The sequence below is a fragment of the Mesoplodon bidens genome (genome assembly GCF_964165515.1).
Source record: "Mesoplodon bidens genome assembly, chromosome: 18".
NCBI lineage: Eukaryota > Metazoa > Chordata > Mammalia > Artiodactyla > Ziphiidae > Mesoplodon > Mesoplodon bidens.
The window spans coordinates 3,664,551-3,681,840 of NC_138175.1; the positions used below are offsets into that span (position 1 = coordinate 3,664,551).

Below are 17,290 nucleotides of genomic sequence, written 5' to 3' on the forward strand. Positions count from 1 at the left end.
CCCCGTGTCACCGCGGTGGCCAAGCTGAGCTTTGTCGGATGAATAAACGTTAAAACATGGGTCAGTCGTCTCCTATTTATTATCTTGCGTTAACGGTTTTTAAGAGCTACGTAAAAGCCTTTCTGCTTTCATTTTGTACATGGAAAAATCGTGGAGGGAGAACATCATGCTTTCTGTCGTAAGAACACAGATTCCCATGCACACCGATCAAGCCCAAGATGTGCACCCAGCCAGAGTCCTCATATCAGGTTTACACCGCTCTTCAAAAGACATTTTCTGTTCGAGACACGTTAAACAAGCTTTATTTAATAATGCTCGATTTGACTTATCCAATTTAAACATTTGCTCTGATCAGCGACCATTTGATCTGGGCTTCGTTTTGGGCTGCAGAATAATTTCTCTGGGTTATTTTTCTTTGGTGCAAGGTTGGTCCTGAGGGCAGAATAACTCCTCTCGAATTCCCTGTGTTTCTCTAATTCACGCTGCGGGTAGAAAGGAAGAGAGCCATAAAAAGCCTGTACTGCAGGCTGCTTTTATAATGTTTACATTGCTCGTCCTCACGTCTGTCTGGCTGAAGACAGGCGATATCATTTAAAAGACTCCTCCTAGCCCGATAATTATAAGGAGAGATTTTTTTTTTTAAGTTAGAGCATCAGAACGTAAAGAAACTCTCAAGTTGGTGATCTTTGGGGGGCTGTAGTCTGCCATCTGCCATCTACTTCTCCCCAGTCAGGGATTTTTATAACAATCTCATACACCAAATGGTCATCCATTAAAAGTCAGGGATTTTAAGACACTGCAGAGGAGAGAGAGCTTAATATCTTAATTCACTCTGTTTTAGAAGAGGAAATGTCGCTTTGATTTCAACTGACTTGGGGGGACATTTCAAACAGACCTTTTGGTTATCGTTACTATTCTTGTTCTGATTTTGCTATCATGATATTAAAACACAAACCTTCTTTTTAGGTTTTATCTTTGCATGCCGCCCTCGAAAATATCCACCTTGAAGCCGGTAGCCCCGTAAAGCGATTCACAAGGACATAAACCTCTGACAGCTTCACTCCCCAAGAACAGCGCAGGGTAAGTCGGCCAGTGGGGAGGGTGGGAGTGCCTCTGGCCATTATCTGAGCGACCTCCACGCAGGCATCTGCTCCCAGACCGGCAGGGAGGGGGGTCTTTCTCGGTGAAAGGAGCGTTTACAAGGGGCCGGCCAGCGCCTGGTTTATGGACCCGGCGGGGTGGGAGGGTGCGCCCCGCCCAGCCCACGTCCAGGCCTGAAGTGTTTACCCCTGGGGTGATTTACATCACCCAGGTGTTCATTTGGGAAACATCTCGGCTCTGAGCTGACACGGTGATTACCATGGACTTGCAGACTTCGGCATTTTTCTGTTCATAACGGTCTGGGGGCCGAAGAGACGTTTTCAAAAAGAAATTACCGGCCCAGAGTGGTTTCATGTCCTGTGTTTCACGCAGGAGGGCCAAGGGCCCTCTGAGCCCGGCACCTCTTGTCTTGCCCAGAAGAAGGAAGTTCCCGGTATCCCCGTCCCCAGTCAGACTCGTGTCTTCTGTCGGCTGCACCAGGCTTCCCCACTGCGGTTTTAGCTCCTCGGGGCTTCCCAAAGCAAAGGTGCTTTCCTCAGTCGGGATGCAGGTCTCGGGTACCACAGACACATTCTGGAGAACGACCCTGTGGTTGGTGTCGATTTGTTGCACACGGATCGGCCTCTGCCGGCTGCTTACATTTTGAAGGCTCCGCTTTGTAGCAGCTTCTTTCACATTAGACTCACTTTCCGTTCTTTCTGCTCACATTTTTGATGCAGGTGATGTTGTCCCTGTTTTGACCCTGGGTTTGCGCTGGGGGTTCCTAACACCTATGCCGGGGTGGCCTTGTGTCATCCGAATGCCGAATTAAAACATGCCCCGAAAAATCAAGATTTTTTGTTTGTTTGTTTGTCAAAAACACAAATGTAAAATGTTTTATCATACCCATCCCACCCCTATTTTAAAAGTTTGGCTTTTTATTACATATCCGTTTTTACACTTGTATCCATCATTTCTCCAGCCACTTCTGATAACTCTGATGAAAAAGAAAATAAATGTATTTTTGCCACATAGAAATATATATTTGTGTAGGAGATAGGTGAGGATGATTGTAGGGAAATTGAGAATCCTTCTTTGTCTCTGTTTTCATTTTTACGAATACCTCTTTTACTGATCCAGAGAATGCTGGGCTGGTTCTAAGAGCTTGTTTCAATTTAGCTGTTTCTCTCTCCTTGACGAAATGTCTCCAAAACCCATCGTTTTGCCTCCTTACACAATCTGCAGACATAAAGCATTTGGTCAAACGCTGGTGGCCATCAGAGCTGGGTTTAGCAAGTGATAGAATTCCTTCTGCTTTGACCTCTACGTTTAAAATAGTCTTCTCAGCCAGTGATTTGAATAGTAACAAATTCACTTAAAAAGCGTTCAAATCTCCCCTGCCTGTATTCCTTTCTCCCATATTATAGATATGTAAACCTCCCCAACATAGAAAAAGATCACTGATTTGCCATGCTAAACAGGGAGATATTTTCACCAGCAGCGACTGTTTAAAATTAGCAGCCCTGGGGTGAGGGAAAAAAATTCCAGCAATAAAACAAAAACCTTTGTTTCCAAATATCAGGTTGAAGTCCTCTCAAATGACCGTGGACCCCTTGGAAAAGGGTTGTTCTCTGTGACCACTCACAGCCTAATATCGGGAACTGTGGAAAATATCACACTGATCCAAAGGAAAAGATCCAATGAGTAGAAGAACTAATTTTGCCGTTGCTCTAGACTTCTTAACGGTGTGCATTTGTGAATCTTTATTCTGAATCTAAGATGCCTCAACATACGCCCGTTTGAAGATACAGACACATGAAAATACGTGTGTCCATGGTCTATTTTAATAAACTGCCTGGAAGTGTTGAATTCTCAAACACTCTACATGGCAACAATGCGGCTAAGAGCACAATTTCACTAAACGACCCGACTCATTTATTTTAAACTCTGCTGGAACTGCTCCCCCAAATGCAGGTGACTATAGAAAGATTTTTTTTTTTAATTCTACATAACAAGAGGGATAAAAGTGAATGTCATTCTATGAGGTCTGAACGTTAAAATGTAAGAGAGAGTTAGCCAGGGTCTGGTAAATGGCTAAACAGATTAGTAGCCTTACTTTTTAACATATAAACATCTGAAACCCGTTTCCTGTTTAAGAAGAAGGGAAAAAAAAAAGTCTAGGTGGATGACCTCGGGCACTTTTTTTTGATTAACAAATGTGAATTGTACATCACGGTGGAAAAAAAAAAATGGCCCACGCTTGGTGGTCTTTCTACAGTCTGTATACGGGAGAGAGAGAAAAAAATACAAAAATAAACGTTACCTTCTCACTTTCCGGGTGGGCGATGCCATTTCTGCAGCGGCGTCCAGGGCTCTGGCAAATGTTAAGGCTGTCACCGCGGACAGAATCCCCATGGTCTGTGTGCCTCCATAGAGTCCGAGGAAAAACATTCCCTGCATACTTGCTGGTGGGTCCTATCTCCAGGCCTTGGGCTCAGCCCGGCAGGCTCGTGTCACCGGGACGAGCTGCTGGGACACGGCTAATCTAACCCCACGCCTTCCCGGGCCAGCCCTGCAGCGGGGTGCAAACTGGACCAATGTACTGCCTCAACCCAGAGGACACAGAGAGTTGACTCTCAACCTTAAGCAAGAAGCACCAGCTGTAGTTTGTCCGGCCGAAAAGAGCTTAGGGGTTCTGACACATTCTGACAAGATGCATTTTATAGGGTTTGTGCTAAAATTTGATACTGGAAGTTGGGATTCCAATTTTATGTCTCGGATGATAACAATAGCAGCTGGGACCTTTAAGAAATGTGTGTATTGCTTCCATTGAGTTAAATAATAAAAACTATTTATGTCAAACACCTTATAAGGGAAAGATTTGCCCGAGTGTCAATATAACATATAATACTTTTTTATCTTCAGATAGGAAAAAAACCCCATTATCAGTGTTGCCTATTAGTTTGGGTTTGGAGTCCTAGATGTGTGGAGGCTTTAAAATTCTAAAGTCAGCATCTTCTTGCTTTAATTTACAAATTCATTGAAGCGCTTCTTTTTGGTATTATTTCTGTATATATTAAAAAATCCCCAATGCTGATACATCATTTTTTTCCAAGTCCTTCTGATGAAAAGACACAAAAGAAGGGCACCATTTTATGTTGTTTGATTTGATTTTGATCATTTCCAAGCATGCGATAAAAAGAGCCACCTGTCCTTAATCATCGGTGCTTCTTTTGTTCTCCGGAAGCAGTTGTGGCTTTGGGTACCGACTGGCCACCAGAGCATTCCTAATTCTGATGAACAAATGGCGCAGGGGCTCAGAAGGACACTCTTTCTCAGGAAAGGAACAGCGACATCGCAGCTCAAGGCAACATCCGCAGCCAGATTTCAGAGGGGCTTACACTCACCTCCAGCCTTCCTGGGGACATCACACCGATTTTACTGCCAAATGGACAAGGCTTCTTGCTGAGGCCAGTCACTTAGAAATGACCGTGCAGCCCTGCCAGGCGGCTTATTAGGAAACCCCAGCTTCCTTCTTATCTCATCTGCTCAGACGAAGAGCAGAACCTGATAGGGATGAGGAGAAAACCCCAATTAGCAAAGCCAGGAGATGTCCATCTGTCCCGCACCCCCGTGCCTGGGTCAGGTCCGCACAGTTTCCTTTGACTTATGGGGCGGGTGCGACAGCGGGTTGATGAGAAAAGCCCATTGCAGTGGGAACCGTCATCCAGATGCCCTGAGCTCCCGCCCTGGCCCCCCATGGCAGGACGACACCCCGTCCGTCGGGGGATGAAGAGCCCACGGGGGCAACTGCAAAACCCCTGTTCCTCATGCCCTGTTGGAAGCAGCCGACACCAACTTAAACTCAGCCAAATGCCAGCTGAATTTCTTTTGTTATTAAGTCACAACTTGAATGTAAGGCCCCCAAGCAAACACAATTTTAAAAAATAACTTCCTATTAAGCCTCTCCCTTCTCTTCTTTGTCAGAGAGTTTCTTCAGCCTAAATGGAAGCCATTTCCCTTTTCTTTTCAAAGGAGAAGTCCACCTAGCGTCACCTGGTGTCCTCTGCCAGCTTCACCCCCAAGTACTAGCACTTACAATGGCCATAAGTGCTCTCTGGGTCGATGGCCATATTCCATATGCTGATTTTATGTCGGTTACATGACTATTATCAGAGAGAACTGTGCTCCAGGCAAGAACTGAGAAGGGCATGAGACAGTGTGAATATTTGAAATAAAAAATGTGCAGGTCCAGAGGATTCTGCAGACACTTGCTATTTGGAACAGCAGCTCTACCTACATCATCTTCCCTCTTCTCAGTGACCTTCATGGTGACTGTCACCACCCACACTTCACACAAGAACATGGAGAGACAGAAAGACGAGCTCTATTTCACAGAGAGAAGGTGGGTGACAGGTGAGGCTTGGCAACACAGAGTAGTGAATGCGCTGGAACCACCAGCCTTCGAGGGGGCCTGTTAGATGCTAAGCGTCTTTCCCCGCAGACTGTCAGCAGTGGCGAAAAGCTAATCTGACCCCCCACAGTGACCCCAAGAGGCAGGCGTTCTCACTGCCTGCATCTCATAGAAGAGGAAACTGAGGCAGGCAGGTCAGTCCATCTCTGAAGACCAGACTGCTGGAAGGTGACAAAGTGATGGGGTCAGGAGCCACTGCCAGGCCGTCTGCCAGCAAAGCCGGGTTGTGGCCTCTGTGCTGTGACATCAGGGTCCAGGCTCATCAGTGAAAGCCCAGGCCAAACCCTAGCCCGTCACCTGGGCGAGTGACTCTACCACCCTGAGCCTCAGTTTGCTTGCCTGTAAAGTAGGACGGGCATGGTCCCCAGCTCGGGGAGTTGTTTGGGATCGCATGAAACGGGACAGGAAAAGTGCACATCACATCGGAGGTGCTGCACAGTTCCTGGATGCTGACCGGGGTGGGGGGCGGAGGGAGGGGGGTCTCAGCCCAAAGTCCGTTCCCCTCCCGCTGTGCGGGCCGCAGGCTGCCAGGCTTACCTTGGGGATCCATGTGGGAACCTGGGTCATGTTCTCAGCACCGGGAGAGCGAAGTGGTCGGCGCGCGTGCAGCGTGGACCCCACCGCAACCGGGCCTCAGCCGAGCGGCTCAGGGCCTGCCCCACGGAAGTGCTGGGCGGCAGTGGATGCCCCGGGCTGCAGGGAAGGACCGTGCAGAGGCCTTGGGCCTCAGGCTTCACTGTGGGAGTCACATGACGTGTCATCACCTGAGAGCACAGGGGACCCCCACAGGTCCCCTGCCCACTCCCAGCCTTTTGCCGCCCTGGCTGCCCGCTGGTTTCTGTTGCATCTGTTTGGACAGTAACCCCCTGGGGGCCGCCTCCTTCTCCACTCTGTTCCAACTTGTCAAGGGCCGCACAAAGGGCCGCAGGAACAATAAACAGCCTTACTTCCCGAAGCTGGCTCTGCTGGAGGCCTGGACGCTTCCCGACCACCGGCCCGGCAGCATGGCTATCGCGGGCTTGGGCTCCCAGTAGAGCCAGTCCAAGTCCTGCTTCTGCCTCTGACAAGCTGTTTTTGTTTGGGCAAGTAGCTTGCCCTCTCTGGATCCCACTTCCCCCTTTTGTCCAAGGGCAGCAGAGATGGAGAAAGTGCTGGTTTGCAAGAAATATCAATTATCGTATTGCTGTTTAACTCTGACCATAAAAGGAAAACACCTGAATGTATGGAGAGCGATAACTCATTTTTTAAAACTGGGATGGCACCTCCTCATAAGAAGGGCTAGAAAGAGAGTAAAGCAAAAGACACAGCAAGTGGCACAGCGGTACGTGGGGGGAATTCTGCCGTCAGGAAACCTGGGTTCGGTTTGTTTTTTCGCCACTTACCTGGGCACATTGCTTAACAATTCTGGACTCCTTTCCCCGTCTGTAAATGATGATCCATACGTTTTCCTCCTACCTTCTTCCTTGAATTACCAACTAAAATCTTCCGCCAGAGACAAATCACCTTAACATAAACACACTGTTCTCCGGGGCACTGGGGTATTCTTAAAGTACCCACATACATGTAATTAAAGTGATGGCAACATTTTGCAAATACAAAAAACTTGAAATAATAGAGTGGTGGGATTGTGGGTGATGATTTTTTTTTCTCTTCTGTACTATACCTTTGATTGATGTCTTGTATCTTAAGTTTCTCTATGGATTTCTTTTTATGCGCATGGAGCTGTGACTGACCCCACCTCCTGGCCCCGAGTCACAGTCCTGTGGAGATGCCCCTGGGCCTTCGCCTCTGAAGTGAAAGGACCCACATGAGCTCAGACCTTTACTGGGAGGTGGACTTTGTGGGAAAAGACTTTTTTTTTTTCTTTTTAGTTATCATGAGTTCTTTGGAGGACAATAGCTTTAGTATTAAGGGATTTATTTACAGAAGCTATGGGGAAATCATTTCTGCTGATTAAGGACATATGTAGAGAGAGAGAGAGAGAGAGAGAGAGAGAGAGAGAGAGAGAGGAAAAGCACAGATTGTCACAGTCCCGGAACTGTATCACCTCTTCAACCCACACCCGTGACTGGTGGAGGGAGGTGGGTGGAACCAAACCACAGATGTCAGGGCTGCAAGGCACCCAGGACCCGTCTCACTCAGGGCCCTTCTGTGGAACATGCACACGAGCCCTGTGGCTCTGGCTGAAGTGGCAGGTCCAGATGAGCAGGTGTGAGTGGGGCTGAGCTTGGCCCTCATTAACCAGCAGCCGGGGGTGGCCAAGTCTCTGATCCGTGAACCGCTCAGAGTGGCCGAGTTTAGAGTAGAACGACCATGGATTTCATCTGCTTGGTAGGGGCGGCTGCCTAAGCGCCTCGGTTCGGAGCAAGCGTTCTCGACTTGCACCACACTTTTCTTTTCTTTTCTTTTCTTTTTTTAACATCTTTACTGGAGTATAATTGCTTTATGATGGTGTGTTAGTTTCTGCTTTATAACAAAGTGAATCGGCTATACATATACATATATCCCCATATCTCTTCCCTCTTGTGTCTCCCTCCCTCCCCACACTTTATTTTATTGATTTCTTTTTCTTTTGGCCGCGCAGCATGTGGGATCTTAGTTCCCCGACCAAGGGTCGAAACTGCATCCCCTGAAGTGGAAGCACGGAGTCTTTTTTTTTTTTTTTTTTAAAAACATCTTTATTGGAGTATAATTGCTTTACAATGGTGTGTTAGTTTCTGCTTTATAACAGAGTGAATCAGCTGTACATATACATATATCCCCATATCTCCTCCCTTTTGCGTCTCCCTCCCACCCTCCCTATCCCACCCCTCTCGGTGGTCACAAGGCGCCGAGCTGATCTCCCTGTGGGAAGCACAGAGTCTTAACCACTGGAACGCCAGGCAAGTCCCGGACCGCAATTTAGAATCAGTGTGATTTTGAAAAACCCCAGCGCCTAGGCTGTACCCTAGGCTAATTAAATCAGAATCCTTGGGAGCGGGGCCCAGGCACTGGATGTTTTCAAAGCTCCTAAGCACTCTGAGCAAGAATGGTCTAGACGCTGCCTCTCTCAGGGCTGGGGAGGAGGGAGTGGAAGATGGATTAGTGATGTCTGCCAGGAGAGAGAGGAAGATGGATTAGTGATGTCTGCCAGGAGGGAGGCGTGGTGGCCTTCACTGAGCAGGCATTTGCCAAGGATGAGGGACTTACCCGAGATGCTGCTGCGGCAGAGTTAGGGTTAGGAGCCAGATCTTCAGACCCTCACCTTCAGAGTCCAGCTTTTATTCAAGGGTGACACACAGACAGAGGTCCCTGTCTGAAGTACAGTCCTCAGGCCTCATGGTTCACGTTCCTGGTGCACTGCTTGGCCACAATCGGTCGGGTGGGGTCTGATGTTGACCTTCTGGGTCAGCCGTGGTGGGGCCCGAGGTGTGGTGAGCAAGGCACGGTGAGAGGTTGGGTGTGGTGAGCAAGGCACGGTGAGAGGTTGAGTGATGCCTTGAATGTCACCCCAAGGACAGCCTGGGGAATGGGGCGCGTCAAGTGAGCCCACTCTTGGGGATCCTGGAAGTTTGCAAGGAAGGGTTCAGACCCTGGTGCGTTGCCCAAAGAGTAGCATTAACAGATCCCAGTCAATCAGGGCATCCAGATCAAGAACGTGACTGAGGAATTTGGTATTTTTCCATATGCATTTAGGGTAGAACTCACAATAGAGACCTTCTCTGGGGAGAGTTTAGGCTGAGAAAGGGCAGGGCTTCTGGGGGGGCCCCTGGGTGCTGGGAATATCGTATGTCTCTGTTGAGGTGTACACACATGGAAAACCGTCAAGCTATAAATTTAAGATTTGTGTACTCTCTATACTTTCCTGGATGTAAGTTAAACATCAAGAAAAAGAAATTAAAAGCAAGAAAGGTAAACCTATACAATAAGTAAAATGGTTGAAAAACATAGAAACACAGAAATAGAGCTACAGATTAATAAGAAAATGACACACAAGCCAATAGAGGGGGAAACACGTCAAAAAAATGAGAAAAAATCAGAGGCGCAATTAACAGAAAATGAACCAATAAGGCAAATCACATTAAATATGCTTATTGTAAAATATAATAACCCTTAGTTAGCCCTTTGATGAATTTCCCTACATTCTTTTCATGATTTAGTGCTGCTTTTGTGTTGAATTCCATACAGGCATGGGGATGGCCCTGTAATCTTTTCAGGGTTTATCTCAATCTGCTCTGGGCTGGATTAAATGTTGAAATTGATCAGGTGATAGTTAAGGACTTGGATGGAATATTTCTTGTAAGGATTTGAGATCTCAGAGGTCTTCAGCATGGAGAATCCATGAAGTAGCCAGGATGGATGACACCAAAACCTGAACAAGGCTTACAAAGATGTAACGAAAAATAAAATCAATACTAAACTGTAAAGTGGAAATTACATTGCAGCTTTTCCTCCTCCCTTTAATGTATCAAATATCAAATCCATCTTTGTAAATGAAAAAAACTATTTATTTTTTGGACAAGGGGACCAGGGAGGGGCCTGTCCTTCCAGGTGAGCCGAGCACACTTTGCATCGGGAAGTGGCCTGCAGGTGATGACAGGGAAGCTGAGAAGGGACCTTCGTTTCGGAGGAGAAGTGAAGGAGTTTGGACACTATTTATCGGGACTGGCCAGACACTCCAGTGCACGTGTCTGTGATCAGAAAGAGACAGACTAAAGGGGACATGTCAGGTGTGGGAAGGAGTCTTGGGAACACTCCCTAGAGAAGCAGGTACAGCGACAGGGGCCTGGCAGCCTGGAGAACGGAGGGCAGAGAACTCAGGGTTCCTCAGAGGAGGGTGGCAAGGGTGGTCCCCCTGTTACCATGGGCACCTGGAAAAGCCTCGCCTGACTCTGCCTGTTCTCACTGAAATGTTTCTCCCGGGGAACACATCTTACTTTCATTCACAATGAGTGGTGATTCACAGAACGCCCTCCCCAAGAGGGACGGAAAGATAGTGACAGAAATTCATATGTAGGTGTAAATGACTTCTCGCAGGCCCCCTTCTCCAGACCAGGACTGATGAAGAGCTTCAGGAAACCCAAAGGGGCTGGCTGGGGAAACAGAAGGGGACCCTCCAAAGCAGGAAGAGTGGGCCCAGCCCAAAGTCTCCACCGACTTGTAAGGGCAGAGCCCTTACAACACAGAGCACAGGGGAACCCCTAGGTCAGTGTTTGTTCTCATCATTAGCACAGAACACGTGGATGAATGTACGCATCCTTACTGGTTTTGAGTCCCTTTTAGCTGGGTTCTGAGTCAGTGTCAGAGGACTCTGTGTGGCTCCCAAGTCCATTGCAGCCAAAATGGAGCAACACACTATGAACACAGGCCCTAGGAGAGGCCGAACTGTGAGCCCAGACCCAAGGGGAAAAACCTGAAAGGGGGTGGTCGCCCCTCCTGCAGACCGTATCTACCCCTGGGTCATCCAGGACAGGAGCAAATGAAATGAGCAATGTGACGGGGACCAGAATTTGCTGGAACAAAGGGTGGGAGCAGCTGCCCCACCAGCAGCCCAGGACTCCTCTCTGACCTGCTCCTTTCCCCTCCCCCCTTGCGGGGACATGGCTGAGGGTGTCTGTTCCAGTTAAGCATTCCAGAACAGAGGAAATAACCACAGGACAGGTTTGGGGACCCACTGGAGCCACGTTGGGACAGGAGTGAGCTAAAACTCCATATGAGCTAAAACTCCTGACCCCCAAAAGCCCCTACGGGGACTAGGGGACCCCAGTGCCACAGCAAGCCTCCTGGAATCAGTGTCCGTGTCCAGGAATCCCTGAGTGTCTGATTGTCCCCCTTTCCCCAGGGCAGTCACCCTGGTGGAGGGCTGCTCTTCCCCGTGCCCCTTTGCCTGGTCTGGGCCACTCGCGCAGGGCAGCCAGGGTGGGCTTTCACTCCCCAGGTGTCAGTGTGTCAGCCTCTTGCTTAAAACCCTTCGTAGAGTGGAGGTATCATTTATTGTTCCAACCTGGGCATTTTTGAGAGTAAAGGGGGGTGTTAGTAATTACATGCAACCACAGCCCAGAATCATCCATATAGGGCTCCAGCTGGGGAGTCTTGGCCCGGCACTGGCTACAGGCTCCCCCTTGCTCATGGCCGCCTTCCTCCAGCCTCTGTCTCCATCTTCACGTGGCCTCTCCTCCTCTCTCTCTCCCCTGTCTCTTAAAAGGACCTCTGTTGTTGGGTTGAAGGCTGTCCCAGGCCCAATTAAGGATGAGCTCAGCTGGAGACCCTTAAGCTAATGACATCTACAAAGAGAGAGGAAGCAAGATGGCGGAACAGAAGAACGTGGAGTTCAGCTCCTGCCGCAGATACATCAAAAGTACATCTACTTGTGGAACAGTTCCCACAGAATACCTTACTGGACGCCGGCAAAAGACATCAGACACCCAGAAGTGCAAAGAAAGATCTCCTCGTAACCGGGTAGGACAAAAGAAAAGAGGATTCAGGACAGGCCCTGCACCCCTGGGAGGAAGCTGGAAAAGAGGAAAGTTTCCCACACCCAGGGAAGCCCCATCGCTGGGAGGGACATTAGCCAGGACAGAGTGGGAGCTTCCGAGGCTCAGAGGAGAGCGCGGCAGCAGGTGGGGGCGGCCAGAACGGAGAGAGAAGGGCACAGGGGTTCCGAGGCGCCTCGCTGCAGCCCAGCCCGAGACGTGTGCCTGCTGGTGCGTGCAGGAGCTGCGGGCTGAAACCCAGGCTTCAGAGGACAGAGCCGGGGAGAGGACTGGGGTTGCCTGCCTGCAGACAGCCTGAAAGGGGCCGGACTGTGATGCTGAAACCGCACAGCTCAGACGGTAGTCGAACCCGCAGGCTGGGACTCGATCCCACTGTCTTTTAATTGAGCTCACACACCTGGGCTCAGGACTTAATGAAGCTCAGGTTCTTCACGTCTCAGCGCAGAAGGAGTTCAGCGAGACGCCAAGTGACAGGTAAGAAGCAGATTTATTGAGAGATACACACTCCACAGACAGAGTGTGGGCCGTCTCAGAAGGTGAGAGTGGCCCTGAACTACGGGGTGGTTAGTTTTCATGGGCTGGATAATTTCATAGGCTGATAAGTGGGACGGTTATTCCAACTATGTTGGAGAAGGGGCGGGAGTTTCCAGGAATTGGGGCGTCGCCCACTTTTTGGCCCTTAATGGTGGGCCTCGGAACTGTCCTGGCGCCGGTGGGTGTGTATTTAGCTGATGTATTACAATGAGGGTATAATGAGGCTCAGGGTCCACTGGAAACTGAATCTCCCACCATCATGGGCCTAGGAGGTTCTAACCAGTTTTTGTCGTGTCCTCCACGTCTCTGTCGTTCTTTTAAAGGTGGTGCCCTGCCCCCTCCCCTCCTGTCTCAGTACCGGTGACCACTGGGGGTGTTCGCAGAAGAAGCCCGGGCACCATAGAGCAAAGCGCCTCGCTAAGGGGCTCGCGAAGTGGGTGCGGGGCCGCCATATCAGCCTCTTTCCCGGGGTCGCCTCTACCAGCTCTGGGAGCGGGACAGCGGATGCTCCCGCAGCTGGGAGGGGTCCAGCCTTAGCAGCTGAGGGCTCTGAGGGCACCCATGCGGAGGCGGGGCAGGGGTCTGGGCTGCTTCCCAAAGCGGGTCCCGGTGGGTGACCCCTGTGGTCCTGGTACCCGACATCAGTGGATAAGATCTGCGCTGGCAGCTTTGTGAACACAGCACCTGAGGGACGCCAGGGCCCATTGCCTGTGTCCTGGCAGTGGAGGCTCCAGTGAAGGAATCCTCAGTGGCTCTTCTCCCAGCGGGAGCGCTCCAGCCCCACCTACCTCACGCCGCAGCTCAGAAATGGGTCTGGGGGCTTCTACTCCAACAGCTAGGGAGCAGACCCTGCCCTGGACAGGGCTGTGACAACCACAGAGCAAGGGGAGTCCCGGCGCACTATCCCTTGCGGGCTCTGGTCGCCACACCACCAGTCACATCTCCTTTCAAGGGGACACGGCCAGCAGACACTGAGGAAGGAGCCGACAGGCATCCATACTGAAAACAGCCCTCGCACCAAAAATACTAAACCCGTGCAGGCTACACAGGGACGCTCCCCCATAGGAATAGCCCTCCAAGAACACAGTAGATAATTGTTTCTCCTAAACTCATAGAGCAAGAGAAATATAAGTAAAATGAAGAAGTAAAGGGACCACTCCCAATGAAAAGATCAAGAGAATTCCCCTGAAAGAACAAACAATGAAGCAGACGTCTTCAGTCTAATAGACACCGGGTTCAAAAAGGAGATAATGAAAATACTGAAGGAATTAAGAAGGGCTGTCGATAGAAATGCAGATAACTGTAAAAAGGAACCTAAAGCTATAAAGAGCAACCAAAGAAAATTAGAGAACTAATTCACTGAGATGAAAGCTGAGCTAAAGGCTATGAGTAGCAGAATGAATAACACAGAAGAACGAATAAGTGACCTGGAAGATAGAATAATAGAAATCACCCAATCAGGACGGCAGACAGAAAGCCAGATTTAAACAGTGAAAGCAATACAAGAGACCTATGGGATCATATAAAGTGTGCCCATCTACACATAATAGAGATCCCAGGAGGAGAAGAAAGAGAAAAGGGGATTGAAAATGTATTTGAAGAAGTTAGGGCTGCAAACTTCCCAAACCTAAAGAAGGAAACAGATATCCAGATATGGGAAGCACAGAAGGTCCCAAACAAGTTGACCCCAAAGGGACCTACACCAGGACATATTATAATAAAAATGACCAAAGTTAAGGAGAGAATTCTAAAGGCAACAAGAGAAAAACAAAGAGTTAACAACAAGGGACCCCCCCATAAGGCTATCAGCTGATTTCTGTACAGAAATGTCGCAGGCCAGAAGGGAGTGGCAAGATACATTCAAAGTCCTGAAAGAGAAAAATGGGCAACTTAGGACACTCTACCCAGCAAGATTATCATTTAGAATAGAAGGGGAGAGAAAGAGTTCCTCAGACAAGCAAAAACTAAAAGAATACAGCAATACCTAACCTATCCTAAAGGACATATTGAAAGGTCTTCTCTAAATAGAAAAGAAGCAAGAATCTGTAGAAAAGAGAAAATCATGATTGGGAAGTAAGTCACTTAAATAAGCCAGTACACAAAAGTCAAAAAAACAAATGCAGTTGGATGAAGCTTTCAGCCACCGACATTTTCTGATTTTGATGGCTAGCCATCCAGTGGGGAAAAACGAAATGTCTCAGACAATGTGCACTCCTGGCCTCTTTTCCCAGCCCCAAGCAGGACCGGGACTTGTCCAGTTCACAGTTCTGTGACCTGCTCCTATCGGGGCATGTGTGGGAGGGAAATACACGGGGCAGGGGTCCTGTGGGCCAAACGCATTAGTGCGAATCGGCACAAAGCGTCCGGCGGGTAGACGGTGCCTCCGGAGCGAGTCTGCCCGGTGCTTTTGCAAGAATTCTCCAGACGGTGCCCCACTCTGGACTGACCCAGCCCCGCACCAGGGTGAGCAGCTTGGTGACTGCGGTGGGCGGGAGTGCCAGGTCCGCTGGGCAGTGAGCAGATCACACAGCTACTCGCGGCATCCCCGGAACACGGGAACAGAAAGCGCCAGGACCAACGGGGCACTTGCTCTGAGTGAGGGTTCTGCTCAGAGTCCCCCCTTTCCACCCCCGGCCCCCAGTTTAGGCTAGGCTGGGGCTCTGCACAACGGCTGCAGTAGCAAAGCCCTCTCTTTGCGGCGGGAGTGGCGGCTCCCCGTTGCCTTATGTCATAGCAGTGCTATTTCCTTTTATTATAAATAAGAATTTCACTCAAAGGGGTGCAGCCTAATACCCCTGGCTGCTTTGTACTTTAATCAGAGCTTTCCTGCCGAAAATGTTTATCTACCAGCAAAGAGGTGCTAATTTTATCTTGCAAGAGTGGGTATCTGCTTACGTCCCTTCTACCTTCGAGAAAGATAACCCAAAGGGCATTATGTCATCTAAATACAGCATCCTTGGAGATCAAAGCGTAATGTACACATCTGCCAAGGTTGATGGAGCGGCCATTGGTGAGCCCTTCCGCCCGGCTGTATGTGCTCCATTGATAGATGTACTTTGCCATTTCTATGAAAGAAACTCCCAAGCGCTCTGTTTGTGCCAGTTGATTTTGGTGATATTGGGAGGTTTTGAAATGAGACTCCAAAATAGATATGCCCTTCTCACCCCTCTGTGTAAGCCCTCGCCACAGGAAATGGCACAAGTTCAAATTTTCGTAATGGAAGCAACGGGGGACTAGATAAGAAGTATGTCCCTTACAGGGACATTTTCATGTTTAAAATAGAGTCAGAATGATCCATAGCCCAAATGCACCTGAGTGTATTTGTCTTTCGACTTGAGTCCTATTTGTAATTCCAGTTCGGTGTTTTTCACTTTCTTGGATCCCAGTCTGTTATAAGAGTACACATCCAAACACACACATACACACACACACACAAAATAAATGTTCACGAAACTGGATGTCATTTTACAACATGCACTGCACTGCTGTGTTTGTCTATTCCCATCTAGCTAGACAGCTCATCTTGGCTTCTCAAAGTGTGGTCCCTGGACCAGCAGCCTCAGCATCATCTGAGTTAGAAATACAGACTGTAGGGCCCCACCCCAGGTCTGCACAGTGACCACATTTGAGAAGCATTGGTCCAGTCTATTTCATTTTTTGAAGCTTTAACATTTTTTCAATAACTTGGTTGCAACTCACGAAACAGACTCACCACTCATCCGTGCTTCATGATGCAGAGGGTTTAACAAACCTCCTTTGAGACTCTGGAGCCAGGGTGCTGAGGGCTTCAGGCAGCTCGGCTGTGAGAAGAAATGGATGTTTGCCTACAGCTCTGCCCTTCGGAGACGCTTTCTGCAGACACCCTCCGGGCCTCCAGACTAGGAAGGGATCATCTCAAACCCTTAACCCCCCCTTAGTCCCCACCCTCCGTGCTGCGTCCTCCTCCACCTTCTCCTCCTGGGAAATGCCTCTACCATCCTTCCACCGCCCCCCCACCCCCAGAGGTCCCCAGTATGCTCAGAAAGATGGTTTCCCACTCAGGGTGGTTTTGCAAGCTTTGTCACACTTGGAATGTAAGCATCCACACTCTGTGGCGTTTGCAAAGAGTCCTAAAAATAAGGGGGAGCAGCGTGGGAGGGGGTGGCCTGACATAGGTGAGGAGCCTGGCCATTTGGTTCACTTACCTTGTGACCTCCTCTCCCTGGTGACCTCATTGCTAAGGGCCCTCTCAGTGCCCTCGGAATTAAGGAGGAGAGGGACGTATCAGATATCATGGAAAGAGGCTGACTCTTCCCTCCTTGAATTAGAGTTGAAATTAAACTGAAATGCCTAGAACATCTTCAGACACCCTCACAACAAGGGCGATTATCTCCCTCAGCTCAGGATGGATTAATAGGATAAAATGAAATTATAAAGGTACATAGTGTTGGAAGGTGCAAAGAATATTGAACTTGCCAGGCTGGAGCAGCAGGACAGCTGCCTTCCCTTATAGAGTGGATCTATATGCTGTAAAAAAAAAAAAAAAAAAAAAAAGTACCACCTCACACACTTTTACCTTTTTTAAAAATTTTAGAAATAATCTCTACCATGGAAAATAGACAAAAGCCCAAAGAAACAACAAAAATCACCTGTGTTCTCCTTATGGAGAGAAAACTACTTCCCATTTTGCTGGATATCCTCAAGACATTTTCTGTGATTTACAAAGACATAAGTTTGTATACACAGAAGG

The 17,290-nt window shown here is 48.9% G+C and overlaps 2 long non-coding RNA genes across 4 annotated transcripts in view; one reads left to right on the forward strand and one right to left on the reverse strand.

Annotated features, from left to right (window-relative positions):
* The window catches only part of LOC308606025, a 449,457-nt gene that overhangs the window by 261,001 nt on the left and 171,166 nt on the right, over positions 1 to 17,290 (forward strand). Inside the window, exons 4-5 of one of the 3 annotated variants that reach the window (XR_014013763.1) lie at positions 967 to 1,080; positions 11,739 to 12,501. This is a non-coding gene — a long non-coding RNA (uncharacterized lncRNA). Of the gene's footprint in view, positions 1 to 966; positions 1,081 to 2,662; positions 3,367 to 11,738; positions 12,502 to 17,290 lie in introns of those variants that run through there. The other 2 variants (XR_014013765.1, XR_014013764.1) reach the window with 2 other exon arrangements.
* On the reverse strand, positions 62 to 6,402 carry LOC308606024. Its single transcript, XR_014013762.1, has 3 exons — positions 6,092 to 6,402; positions 3,404 to 4,647; positions 62 to 482 (listed from the first exon to the last, which is right to left on the reverse strand). It is a non-coding gene; the product is annotated as an uncharacterized lncRNA (long non-coding RNA).